The sequence below is a fragment of the Numenius arquata genome, chromosome 5 (genome assembly GCF_964106895.1).
Source record: "Numenius arquata chromosome 5, bNumArq3.hap1.1, whole genome shotgun sequence".
Lineage (NCBI taxonomy): Eukaryota > Metazoa > Chordata > Aves > Charadriiformes > Scolopacidae > Numenius > Numenius arquata.
Window position 1 is genome coordinate 33,176,305 of NC_133580.1, and position 15,063 is coordinate 33,191,367.

Genomic DNA, 15,063 nt, shown 5'->3' on the forward strand with positions numbered 1-15,063 from the left:
TATTTAATGCATGGAAAGGTCGAATACCCTTTTCATGTGAAACCTGTTGTAGCCTACATCAAAACTTAGCAAGAAAGATCAAGGGTTTGATAAAAGCCTGAAGAGCTGTTAGCTGAGGCTTTATTAAAGACCTGCCTTCTGATCTTACTGTCCTGTAAATAGCGTTCATCACAACGTGGCCTTTTACTTGGCAGATTAAACAATGATCTTCAACATAACTTGCAAGGGCTTTTTATTTATAGACATCTCACGGAATCACGGAATTGACTCATGGAAATCTCTGACTATTAACGTCTAAAACCATCATGCGCTGTGTCATATTCTTCACAAGGCATGTATAAAACAAACAGGCGCACTGCTCAGAGAAAAGCCAGTGTGTGGTATCTGCACAAGGGTTTCCAAAACTAAGTGGCATTACTAAAATGAATTAAAAATGCAATTACTGTCTCTGTAGACATATTTGGCAACGTCTGTGTAAATGGAGAAAAACTGTAACAAGCCATGAAAGCCGTAAGTTAAGTACACAAAAGAGACAAAATGGGAGACTGGATGCTGTATAATGGGCAAAAGAAAAACCCAAGGGATGATTTATTTTAACAGCTCTGGTTTTAAGTGCTATGGAGCAAGCTGTACTTACTGTAGATAGGCCTGAAGGACCTTAGGCCCTGTCATTTCTTGTCTTTCTTCTCCCCTATTTTATTGGAAATGCTGGTTTTCATTTTAAAACTTAAGACTCAAATAGTTCAGTTTTCCCAAATATCAGGTACAAACTGCCCCACCGGATAAAAAGAACAACATCAACAGCAACAAACAAATAAAGGCAAGTAGCAAGCTGACAACAGTATTACACAAAGGAACAACACTTTTCAGTAATAAATCCAGTCAGCAAAAAGGTCTGTAGCTGTACTGTTTGAACCCTGACTATTCATCACTAATGAAGTGTGCATATTCCAAATTTAAGAATCAGATTTTTCCATTCAGGATCACACATGACACCCAGAATAAGAAATACACGGCCATGTCAGACGATGCCAAACAGAGCAAACCCAGCAGGTAGTCAGTCAACTAGTTTGGAAGTTTCTCAGCTTCCCCCCGCCCCCACCATTCACCCCAGACTGCACTGGCACGTGACACTCTCTGTCAGCAAACTGCAGATCCATTCCCCAGCACAAACTTACCCAGCTCTAACTCGCACTTTCTTGGAGGGGTCCCAAGCCCTGACTGGCATTCAGACTTGTTCGGGGACCCATTGCAGCAGGGAGTTTGCACAAAGCCACTTGGCATTGCAGGCTAAGACAGTTTACTAGACCTGAACTATTCCCCTCTAGTTGGCTTTGGGGCCTGGAAACATTTTCATGAATGTTAAATTTAAATTAACATGTAGCCTAAGGGCTTGTTTCGTGGCACTGTGAAACTTCCATACAGGCAAGCAAGCAAAAAAAAAAAAAAGAACCACAAAAAAATTAGCTTAATATTTATTTGGTTGTAAATGAAAATCACCATGGTGATACTGCAGTAGGATGATTAAGTCTGATGTTGTGTCTTTTCCTAAATTCTGGTCACTTCGTAAAAACGGTGCCCATGTCTTAGCTACACACTGACTCAAAAAGGGGAAGCAGGACAAGGAGCTTTTTGTGACCCACCTCAAATCGGAACAGGACTTCAGTAACTCTCCCGCAAATTAAAAACCAAAAGAGCACTGGGCTCCTCCATCCCTGCTTCAGCACAGATGCCTAACACTCCACAGATGAGAGCTTTCTGATCACAGCTCACCAGCAGGCATAACATGGTGTGAGCTCCCTTCAAACAGAAGGGAGCTGCCAGAAGTTTTGATAAATAAGACTTGTTTCAACATCCCATAATTTCCTGGAGTTTCTAGCCTATATTTGAAACTTCTTGCTGACCAAATATCAGCAAAGCAACTTAAGCAGGAATGTAAAAAGAAAATAATCAAGAGCTGTGTTTGGTAGAGCTGTGTTTTATCATCCCGTGGTGCTCACCTGAAGCCTGGTCACTTCAGAAATCTAATGCTTTGCAAGCATTAGATTACAAGTCACCCAGCCCCTCTACTCTGTACCAGAGCCAGGCATTAAAAGCCTGCTGAGGCAATGCTTGACTTCAGCCCAGCACAGACAAACACGCACTGTACATGAAGGATGTTCTCATTACTAAAGAGCTATAGGTCATGTCATTGTCATCACCCTATTTTAACACTGCTCATTTAAGCAGAGATGTGCTCACTCTCCTTGCTTCCTTTCACCTCCTCTTTCTGATGGCAGACCGCCTGATGCAAGATATTTTTTTTTTCTTTTTTACTTTTAGGATAACTTCAAAACACCTTCCAAGCAGGTTCCTATGCCTCAATTAATTCAAGTTCAGTTGATAACTGCACTGGAGCTCAGCTAGTCTGAACCTACTGCTTAGTCATGCACACACTTTGTTTCTGACCTCCGCTCAGGACTGAAGTCTTGTTCTTCAGAGGACTCAGGTGTAGAAACAGACCAATGATTTGAGTAGACCTGGGTCAGCTCCCAGACGAACGCCAAGTAGTAGTGTACTGAATAAAGGGGGGGCAGTGGGGAGCACAGGTAAATATACCACTAGAGATGGGATACGCATGGCATGTAAAATCAAACAGTATAAAAACAAAGCCAGAGAAGGTTGACTCATCAGAACAAATGAACCACATGCGGTATTAACAACTCGTGGAGAAAGAAAAGGGAACATTCTGCTCCACTTCACTTAAGCAATTCTCTCTAATAGTTAAAACTACCCCAGTGGTATCATAAAGTGGTCATTGATTTGTGATCTGAACTCATCTCCCAGTGGCCAAAACACTACTTATTTCTTCATGTCTTCCACTCCTCAGATCCCACAGCTCAGCTCACGATGGCTTTGCTCTCACAGTACTTCCTTCCGAGGGAGCACACAGAGTGGGTTACCAGTTGGATGTCTATGGCAGTGACTACATAAAGTACAATGCAGTGGTGAAGGCTGTAATAAATGCAACAATGAAGGGAAAAAAAAAAAAACAACAACGATGTGAAAGTGCCTTCAAATCATTGAAGCTGGCATTTCTGTCAATGCCTATCTGTTCCTCTGGTTATTAATGGGTTGTGGAAAATTCTGGACAAAAGATAAAGCTGAATCTCTTCATACACTCTTTCGTAGGAATGGAAGCAATAATATCTGTTACTTTAGGTATGAATTAAGTGGAATGAAATGGTTAAAACCAGATGAAAATCACAGGACAACTGGTAAATTACAATGTGACTTGCATTACTTTACTTACTGCATCTTACAGAGCATCACTGAATTCTGAGTAATGATCCACAAGCAGATTTGAATAAACATGCAGCAAAAATACCGAGACACACAACTGTTAGCAGTATAACACAACATTTATTAATCTCTCATCTATAAAATCCATTTCTTGTTCCAACAGATAAAGGCTTTGGATAATTTTATTTTGAAGGAAAGTGACTTATCAGCGAATAAATCCTTCATCCTCCTTTTATTGGTTTCAGTCACAGCTGCTATCGCATCTGACCCCTGGGACCCTTTCTGTACCTACAGCAGAATGCTATCTTAAATTGGATATCAAGAGATTATGGAATTATAGCTTTTGTGAATCAAATTTAAATTGTTTGCTTTTTTTTCCTGAGCTAAACAGATCTAAGGCAAAAACATAAACAAACTCACAACATTCAGAAACAAGAACCCTGAAAACAGCAGGAGTTACTGTGTTAAAGCAGTGCTATAGTCCTTGCATCCTGTAACTTTAGCCCTAAGATGATGGCAAGACATTTTACATATAGCCAACAGTGATATTATATTACTAAACTCTAAAGAATTTGGCAAGTATGAGGAAAACCATTCAGGGCAATGCTAACAACTTCTGCCAAAGCTCACAAGCAGCCCAGGAAGTGTCCCTAGGGCTAAAGAAGGCAGAAAAGGCTTTTGATGATTTCCCAGGTCTTTGATGTTAAGCCACACAAAACTGGATGTGTGTGTTCTCTTCTTTAATGTTACCCAGGAGAAGTGTTTTTCCTACTAACTTTCAGGGCAGTTCCTGAGACCATCTTGTGTGGCACTTTCCCAAATAAAAATTAAAATGAAAGCAATGACAATGTCAGTAATAGACCACTGAAGACAAAATCCAGAAATCTGTACACATGCTGGGGAACATGCTGTTCAGTGGGCAATTTCACTGGAAAAAGAAAATCTGTGTAAGTCTTTGTTAAGTGAGGTACAGGCACAGTGTGGATCAGAGGGGAGATGTCATTGTGTTAGGGGGTCACTCCTGGCCAGGGCAAACACAGAGAGAGTGTTTAAAATCATGGTTAAATAGTGATGAGCCAGGTGGAAACATGTTTAGACTCTCTCCTGCCCAATACCAAAAGTAAGACAAGGATTACAGTTAAACCCAGAGCTTCTCAGCTATAACCTTTTCTCTGCCCATGCTGTCCTATTTTGTTACCCCAGTTTCCAGCTTCAGCAGACTTATGTGCCCATGTTCATCGTGTGTCTGCGCAGGTGCAGGGCTGTCAGCATTTGCATGTGAGTGTTTCTAATTCACAGACAAATTTCAGATCAGAAGGACAGAACATGAAAGGTCTCAAGGACAAATGAAGTTACACGAGCTTAAATATATATCATCAGCAGCTGCATGAAGACGGGTGGTCACTACCCTCAACAGCCTGACCTTGAGCTCCCTGGCCATTAAGGATCCCAAAATAGGAGAAAAAATTGGTACATGCCCAAGCCTCTTACTACAATAAGTTTACTTATTTATGAACCATATCCACAAAGTAAAATGAGGCTTTATTGGTTCCAGTATCCTCAAAACATCTTGTTCATGCTGTGTTCTTTCACTCCATGGAGTAATCCTGAAAAAGACCTGATGTCTATTGCTGCTTAGTATGAGGGACTGCACCTCAGGCTCAAAAGTGCAAACTGTGAGCACTTCTAAGAACAAGGTATTGGGCTCTAGAGAACTATTAAAGTTTGATAAATCTCTGACAAGGTAAAGAGCTAAATAATCTGGTCATCATTTCATTTCTTTTGTAAATGATTATTGCCTTCATACACTTGCCTCAGAGCAAAACCAATTTGCCTTTCATTAAGGATTAACAAGTCCTGGCCCCACTGAAAATCCTAGCAAAATTTCCTGCAATTGGAATTTCATCCAATGACTCTGAAGGATACTATTCATGTGCAAAAAATGTTTCCATTTTCTTACAAATGTAACTGCTCTAGCTTCACAAGTAAATAATATAAGGTTGTAGAGAAAAACAAAACAAAACAAAAAAACTAAAAAAAACCACCCCTGATTAAGCTTTTTAATTCTGAACCGCAGATTATTTCATGTAGAAGACAAATTATGGTTCTTCAGGTTTAGATGACAACTACAATGCTGTTGGATAATAATGAATATCTTTCTGTCTGAATCAGATAAAATATGAAATAAAAGCTAGCTTCAAAACTGTCAGTACAATACGGAGATGAACTGGCAAAAACCACCTCGCTCTTCAGATCAATTTTTTCTACTGACAAAAGTTTATTGTAGACTTACATGCTACACTTAGAAAGTACAACCTTGTTTTCAGAGAGATGGAGTATGTTCTAGACCTACTTACAAGACTGGGTGTTATGGCTCATGCTTGTCATGTCTGAAAACCCAGCTTTGACAAAAGGACAAAGAGGCAAGTAAATGAGTCAGATCTTATGCAATCTACAATTTCAGGAGGGGGAAAGCAAGATTAAATTTAGTAGACACCGTTTTTAATCTCAGAATCTGTGATGCTAACTCACTCACTGCACTGTAATGGCATTCCTTGCTCACCTATCGCCGAAGTGTTTGAGTTCTCACCGCAGTGCAACTACCATGCTTTAACTGAGGATTAATTTAGGATGTAACCTCTTCTCTAGATTACACACAAGTCTGTTGGTCACATTTCAAGGTGATATGCAAGGGGACACAGGTTGTGGAAAAAGCAGGTACAGGGCTATCCATTAAAACGAGTGAGACTGTGTATCCCTGCGATTGAAAAGATACAAGACCATGTGACAGCGCTTCCAAACTTTACTCTAGAATTCTAAAGTGCCATGTTATCCTAAGTAAATATACCCAAATTCACAGACAAGTAGGTCAACAGTGAATTTTTCCAGGATTTCTCAGAGCTAGCAATAAGTTTGATCATCAAGTATATTCTTACTCACTCCCTCTCTCAAGCCACTGTAACTGTTGCAGTGAACAATACAGACAGGTTACAGCACTTTTCACTTGAGTGGTAGCAACGGTAAAGATAAGATACTTGATTTCCAAAACCACCCAAGAGTTCTTCTTAATATCAAGTGGTTGGAATGACTAGTGCAGGTGCCAGACTGGGATCTTTGGAGATTTATGTCTTTTCCTCACCCACAGACAGCAAGAGCTTAGGCAGCCATCCCCTCGCAATGACCCGCTCATTTGTCTCACCAGTTGTGGCCAAGAGGCTTCTTCCAAGAGAGAGAACATAGTTCATACTCAATTTGCAATTGACAGTGGCCCTCTCAGATGTTCTGATGCAAGAGCACTTGTCGTGATCGTAGCTCTTGATTAAAAGCAATTCAGCAATAAGAACAAAGCTGACAGCACTAATTTGTTTCATACAAGCCAGCCTGAAGCTTATCTTCAATTTCTGCCACACCGGGCCAGATTTAACCCGGCAACAAACCAATAAACCAACAAGCCAATAAAACGTACACACTTTAAAACAGCTATGCCACCCAACTTTATACTGAAGAATACATTTTTATTTGTCTGTAATTATTTATTTTTTAAAAAGGGAAACTACAGATTCTGAAATGCTGATCTTTCTCCCCTTGATCTATTTTCTGCTTCCTGACAGCACAATACCTCTAAAGCAGCTCAGATAGGAAAAGAATAAAGTAAATGGCTTAGGCAGTACTTCTTTTTTTTAAAAAAATTTTTAGTCTTGTCATCATGTCAGGACTTCTAATAATCACATGCCAGATGCAAAATAATTAGGCCTATGCCTGTTTGTAAGCTGGGGGATAACTGAAATGATGACAACCCAAAGCTCTTCAATTATAAGAAAAAGGTGGACAAATCAACTCAGAGAGGACTGGATCGATCGCTAGACTGAATATTATTCTGGCATATTCATATGACCTAAGGAATTCACCTTCAGACATCAGCACAGGATCTACATGGTTAGAAGAGGTTTAATCACAAAAACTAATAATTCCTGTATGTGTACTTGGTAAAAGATGCCATAGAGGAACTTGAGAACTCAAGCAAGGCAATTCTGAGGTGAAAGGAAAAAGATAATCTCTTTCCTCTGCTATAAAAGCCAAAATGACCCTCGCAGAATCAATTGGTACTAGTGGAATCAATCAAGGTCTCCTATAGCGTTTGTCTTCATTCTCAAGCTTGCACTTGTAGTCCCTGCAAAAGAGCCCGAAGTTTCAAGAAAATTAACTCATTTTATTTCATTCAAGAAAGCTGTTTTCCCTAAGGCTCTACTGAATCCCTTCACTCTCCCTTCCCCCTGCTCCCTCCTCTAGGTAGCTACTAGTGCCCTGGCTTATTCTCTGCTCCTTTACTCCAAAACTAATCACAAACAGCAAGTTACTCCTAACGATTCCCCAGTCCATTAAGGTCATTCCTGATGTTGTTAAGATAGCATTTCTTTATTACTGCCCTCAAAGCATCAGTGCTGATACAGACAGAGCCAAAGGAGGCAGAAAGTGATTCCTCCCGTTCAGGTTAGCAGCGATTGGCAAGGGAACAGAATTAGACTCAGGGCACAGTTGCCTGGACTGGAATGCTGCAAATAGGAAAAGAGGCTTTTTTCCCCTCCCAGCCCCAGCACTGCCTGAACCTCAATGGTGTAATTAATCAGGAAAAAATAAAAACAACAAAAAATCCCACCGATGCTAAAAATGTTCCAAAGAAAATTAACATGAAACATTAGTAACTTTATCTGTGCAAAGAAATTAAGTCTGATCGCTCAATTAAAAATAAATCAGATAACACACTCCAAACTGATTTCAGTGAATTAGTACTCAGGAGTTTCCGATTAATTGCTGCCAGCCAGAAAACATGTCTTCTGTAGTGTTAATTTTTGTTCAAACAGAAAATTACACTTCCAAGGAAAACATTTCTGGTGTCTTTAGCACTGTTATCGGAAGTATCTTATTACACAAGATTAAAACAACTGACATTTTGCACTGCAGAGTCAGATCAGATGAGTGAGAGGAGTTGTGGGAGAAGAGGGAAGGGGAAAAGCTGTCTCCTTATCTTGGAATTCAACCATAAAAAGCAATTGAAACTTTAATCATTTTTGAAAAAAATACTGGGGGGTAATCTTGAAGAGGTGCAAATGATTTTTTCTCATAATAAAGAGTAAGTGATCTCCTTGGATGAACAGAAAAACAACCCAGGATTTCACCAAACTTCAAAATATAGCTATAATACATTTATCTTATACGTATCTTATATGTTACATTTGTCTACAGCATCATTTGCTCAAGACAATAACATTCCCATTCCCCCTTTACAGAAGAAAGGGGAATGCTGGATAACATGGCCATAGAGGAGATAGATGGTCTACGGTGCCTGAAGGTAGGTGTGGAGCTGGATCTAAGATGCAGCCAGAATCAGCACATAGCACAGCTGACTTCTCAGTGTGCAGCAAATACTGGCACCTCATTGCTGAGGTTCATTCTACAAATAGTCAGTGAGGACCCTTCCCAGTCAGAAGAAAAGGCCTGATCAAAATGTGGAGGCACAAGCCAGGGAGGAAAAATCTTAATTATTCTGGCATAGCTATGAAACCAGCTACTGAAAAGAATAGCCTGCCTTTATGGCAACATGGTTATAGGTATTCTGATCCGCTTTGTACTCACTGTCCCAGCAAGAAAAGAATTCCTCTGGCACAGCTAAACAAAGTAATTTCTATTCTTTCTTTAATGGTAATAATACATTACACTGTTATGGTGCTTCATTCTGTCCATAAAATGACTTGCAACATTAGCTAATTCAAAAGCTTGTCCATTGTCGCACAGCCAACTCCTACAGCAAGGTGGCTAGATTGCATTAAAGGGGTAATCTCCTAGCAGTGCTAGTACTTGTATCTCCAAGTATCTCCTCGCTGTATAATCAAAATATGCAAAACAATAATCCTATAAAATATTTATATACCCAGGCACACTATAGAAAATTTATATTATATAATAGTTATCTATTTTATAATTGCTGTATTTCACCCCTGGCCCAGTGACAAATACCCACCTTTTACACATACCCATTCTTCTTAAACCACATATTCAGAATAGGCAAGCTGTTTCTACCAGACATGTTCCTTACCTTGCAAACATATATATTTCATACAAAGAGGCACTATGTGATATTTGTGATAAACACTGCGTGCAACTGCAAACCATCCTGTCCTGTACGTGTGTGCAAACAACACTTTCACCAAATACCTGTTTGCATAAATGAAGGCCCGTGGAAAGGGGTCATGCATGGTGGGTTTGCAATTTAAGCTCAACCTGTACCCCCAAGCCTCTAAGTACAGACAAATTTCCCAAGGGCAAACAAAAGAGTATCTGAACACAGGAACTGCAAAATGCTTCTGGAACTTGATGGACAGGTTCTGGATTCCTCACCTATCAACCAGGCGCCATTATCTTCACCCAGGGGAGCTAGCCACAGATTCAACAGGTGGCCACGGGTACTGGGTATCAGAAGGAATAGGTAGAAGCACCATGGCTGTGAATGGATACCAGTTGCAAACAGTGGAATGCAATTCTACAGTTGTTTTTTTTTTTGCTGTCTTCTGCAGCATTTATTGTTAATATTGTTAATAACATTGGAAAGGGATCCTTGGATTTTAGTTATGACATTTCAGATTTTCAATAAAGCATTTGATAGGCACGTTTAAGCCTGAGGTCATTGCAAACTTGCAAGTTGTAAGCTGAGAATAAAGTACATGAGAAATGTTTCCACATGCAACTGGACAAGTCTCCTTTCTCAAAGATTTTCAATGTATTTTCTCAGTTCTCATGTTGAAATCATGCATACCAGCTCTTACTCTTATTATCTCTCGGCCTATAGCACTCAAGGCATCATATAACATCCAGGGAAAATGTTAGCTTTGGCCAGACTATTATGTCTATATGCATATTTTACAAGACACTAAAGTGGATCTTATCAGTTAGTAAAGCAAGAACCCTGGAGGCTCAATATTACTGGGAATCTATTTGCAAATGTTTAACAATGCAGGGCTCAAAGTGAGATCCTTGAGAATTGAAGACAGATGTTCTCCTACCTAAAAGCCAACAGAGAGACCAAATTGCTGACAGATGATACCCTTGAAAGCCATAGTAAATAAGTGACAACTGTTCAGCAGGACTGCAGCAACCAAAGGAAATAGGTTAACCAGTTTGCACATCAGTCAGTCTTAAAAGTACTATCTATTAATTCTTGCGATTAAATTCAGATACTTCTCAGTGCACACAGCACTACTGAACACCTAATTTCTACACTGAAAATCTCCTAAAATGCTTTTGGAAAACTACACATTTTGTTTGAAAAGGTCACTCTGCAATGCAGCGCAGTGAGGCAACCGTGCCTAGGGCTTGTGAAAAGCAGCTGAAGAAGGAAGTGCTGCTTCATGCACTCAGGTGCTTGCCATAATAAGATTTCTTAGGAAGAAGAGTCAAATAAAACTTCAGTTGAATTTTGCATAAACATAACACTTACAGTATTTTGCTTTGTATGAGAAGTGTCTTCTGGAGAGGGAAAAAAGTTCTGGTTTAACTACTTATTAGTTGTAAGGAAATCTGAAAAGGTCAGAACCTCAGCCATGATTATTGGCTGCCTGGCCAGGCGTGTTGATGCTGGAGGCTGCGTTGTGGTCCCAGATAGAGATAAAGCCAGTTCCAGTTACTGGGCTCATTCGGACATCAAAAACAATCTAGCCAGAGCAACAAAGACCTCAGCATGATCTCATTTACTCGGTCCGCTTTTGTTTCTAATATGTGTCTGATGTTTTTTACAGTATTCAAAGAAGCACCACAATAACAAGAAAATAATATCCCACAGCCTTTTTTATCCTCATGCTGACATTTTAAAGAACACACTGATAATATGACATTATAATTACAGAACCATTAGGCCCAGTTCTGAAGTTCTTACTTGGTTTCTGGTCAGGAAAACAGAGAAATTTCTGAGGTCTGAGGCTTAATGAGTTCAATTAAGCACCTTTTTTTTTTTTTTTAACATAAAATATGCTGAACACAAAAACAAGAACAACAAAAGTTTATGTTGCAAAAGGCTGGCATAAAACCTGATTCCTCTCTCCAGGAATATACATTAAAACATATGCAAAAACACAAGCAAGTCACTAAAGTTATTCAAGAATCCTTGCTGTTTATTTGACTCATCTGGAAACAATAACATGAGGGGAAACTTGGTAGAAAACAATGCTTACTTTCTGCTCGTTCTTTCTACATATCCCTTCTGCCAGAAGAACAGGTGCCACTCCTCTCCTGGGTGCCGCTGAAAAGCTGGGCTCTGCAGAAATTGTGCTTAACGGAAAGGACCGGCTGAGCCTTGAGCAAGAAAATGGCTATCTGGCAGGAAGCCCTCCAAATCCAGGGATATGAATGTGGATAATTTTAAAGGATAAAAAGGTAAAAAATGTATGCTGGTGTAGCCTGTGGTGAAACCCGTGGATTCAAATGTATGCTTTAGTTATAAGAATAAGGCAGCTGGGTGTAAGGGCTGTGCCCATGCACACACTCAGCACTCTCTGTCATCAGTAGGGCAGGAACGATTGCTCCCCAGCCCATTTCTGCCCAGGTGAAATTCTTGATGGATAGAAGAGGGACCACTGCAAGGCAGTCCTGGCCTCACAAAGACATCAGCAGCAGCTGACTGACAGGAACTGCCTAATGAAGAACTCTGGTTCCTACACTGTGTTATGGTTAGATGTATTTATTACTGGATAGTGCACTTTTTGTAGATGCTTTAGTTATATTTTCATAACATAGTAAGTTTTCATAAGTTATGTTTCGTATGTAGCTTCAGATAGTCAATAGACCAGAGAGTGGTCACATAGGACCACAGGTAGCTGAATAACAATGATTCATTGGACAACAGTTCAGGGAGTTTCACCCGACCCAGGTGATGAAGCTGCCACAAAGATGTCTGCGAGGGAAACCTCCATGACCACCTAGACAGTGAATGACCAACCTGTTAATGGCACTCCCTATGTGCGTATTAACCTTTGCAGATGATCCCAATAAATCAGTCTGTGCATGAGTGCCTGTGCAGCATGCCAGCAGAGAAAAGAAACAAGCTCAGTCAGGGTATGACCCAGTTATGGGTATATGATATGGAATAGCAGGAGTTTTCCTAGTAGCAGGAGGAAGGTTGTTCAGCAGTTTGAGCTTTAGCTCAAGGCTTAAGAGACTTAGGTTTAATTCCCTTCTCCAGCTACTTCATTCCTACAGGGTTCCTGGAAATTTTCAAGATAATAAACCTCTAACTACCTTTAGTATTGGACCCTTAGTATTCCTGTAACTCAATTCTTCATTTATACATTGAGTATTATAGTACTTCCTTATATCACAGGGTTGTTATGAAAGGCAAGTGCACTGAAGATGGTTAGGTGCTCAGGTGCTGCAATGGTGAGGGCCATGTAAACATCTGGCTCATAGTCTTGTTGATGTGATGCCTAGCTGAGTGACTAGAGGAAATCCCTCCACCTCTTAGTACCTCATTTCTTCCTCAGAATTGGGAGAATATTTTTCTACACCCTTACCAAAGCATATTAAAGGAGCATCCACTAATGCCAAAAGGTGATAAGAAAAATAACGATAAGCAGCTTTTGAAAGCTTATAAATAAAGAAAACATAGTCTTCTAATTAGGATCTGTTATCCTTTACTATGAAAGGAGACTGCAGACAGTCAGGGGAAATAAAGCCTGAACTAAAACCCAAAGGAATTAATGGATTTATGTTTTAGGTTCCTTGATATCATGCAGATAAAGAAATGAGGTAGTTTAAGAAAAAGGTAAGACCTAAGTTGCTCAGTATAAGATTGAGATCTTCTGTGCATGCAGAAGAACAGAACCTTAGTAACCTGGGGAAATCCTGGCCTTAACGTTTTTGGGGTTTTAGGTACCTGAAATATTTTAATCATAAATCTTGGCCCCTCAATTCCTCTTGAATCGAACTCTATACTCTTCAATACTTCTGTAGATCTTTAAGTCTCTTTACACTTTGACTTCGACAATCTATGACTTTCAAAAGTATTTAGACATTTACAAATTGCAGAGAAATGATGACAGAATTTTCAAATGCTCATAAGAAGACAAAGTGCTAAATCCTACTTGAATCTGCATTTACATTCCAGTCAATGCCTGAACACATCATTGCATAGCTCAATGCCCTAAAAATCAGATCTTCTGCCATTTGGGTGCATTAGAAAATTTTATCCAAATCATATTGATATGATTTATTTTGTGCCTCCCTTATTAGTAACAGATGAGCAACTACTGAGAGAATGTCATACAATATGAGTCATCTGGAAGTACTTTGGTATCAGTTTTACTAGAGCTTAAATAATTGAAGCTTATTACTTGTGACTTATCATTTATTTGTGTAACAATGGTAATGCAAGGCTATACATTACCCAAAATGAAATACTTATATAAAAAGGAAAATGAAAACCCACAACTTTTTTATATTTCTGTTTAAGTCATGGTGGTTGATCTACTTTATTAGAGAAAACCATAGATTGTATCTGCTACATCAGGTAGAACTTCCACCAACCCATCACATCTTCACTTGAGAGTCACCTGACTGCTGTGCCAAAATGTAAAAATCCTTTAAAAAAAAGGATGAAAAGTAATAGCTATTAGTCTTGATACATCTGATGCATCACTGTGCCAGCAGCATTCCATTAATAGATGATCTTAAAGAGATAACATAAAATGTTACATGGATGAAAAAAGCTTGGTATGCTGTCTAAAAGAAATTGCTGATTTGGGAACTTAATTCCCTCCACACTGGAAGGACAGTAGAAAGATTATTGATGCCAGTAAATCAAACTCTATGTTAATGATCTGTGTGAGACCAAGGTGAGGGTCAAGCCTATCATTTCTGCAAATTTAAGTTTCCTTTTAACTACATCCATCTTTACAGAAAGTGGGGCATCCATTCCATTATCAAGCTGCTGTAAGATGCTTACAGTTGACGTGTTTGGCAAGCAAAATTATTTGTAACAGGAAAAAAAAAGGGCATGAAACTCAAGAGAAAATGCCGAGCTGAAACATTCATTCACTGATTGTTTTTATGACAACTTTTTCACATTCATTTCTGACTTAATCAGTGGAAGCATGTATTAGTGAGCAGCAACTGTGTTCAGCAAGGCTGGGAAAATCACCTGTGAAGACCTTTGCTGAATGATATTCTAGGTCAAAGTAAGGAAAACATGAGCTGTCATCATTGTAATTGAAATGTTTCAGTTCAGATATACTTATTGTCAAAATAAAGACCAAGATCAGGAAGCAAAACCAAAAATACTTATTATTTAAATGTGCAAATCTATCAGTTAAATGCACAGATCACTGTGCAGTTAGATACTGTTATTTTGCTGGTTTGTAGATATATATGTAAATGAGTTCCTTTTCTTGTGGACAAATCTCAGTGATTCTGCAGCTTGGAGACAGAAATCATTACCTGTTTTCTCAGTATTGACTCATAAAAGCCGATAGCTGATAACTATCACATTTTCTATTATCATGGTACAGTTTTTCTTTTTTTATATAATCCATGCATGGGTCCAAACTGACATTTTTAACATCACCTCAGAATTGAGAATAAGCTTAAACCAATATATTTTTCAGAATGTTCCCAAATGTCTAGGTATTATTACTCTTTATATGTGTATTTGACTTTGTGAAGTGAAATCACACCTTCCCGGAATCTATCCAGGATGTTTGCCAAGGACTGTAGGTACATCAAGGACGGCATGTCTCACAT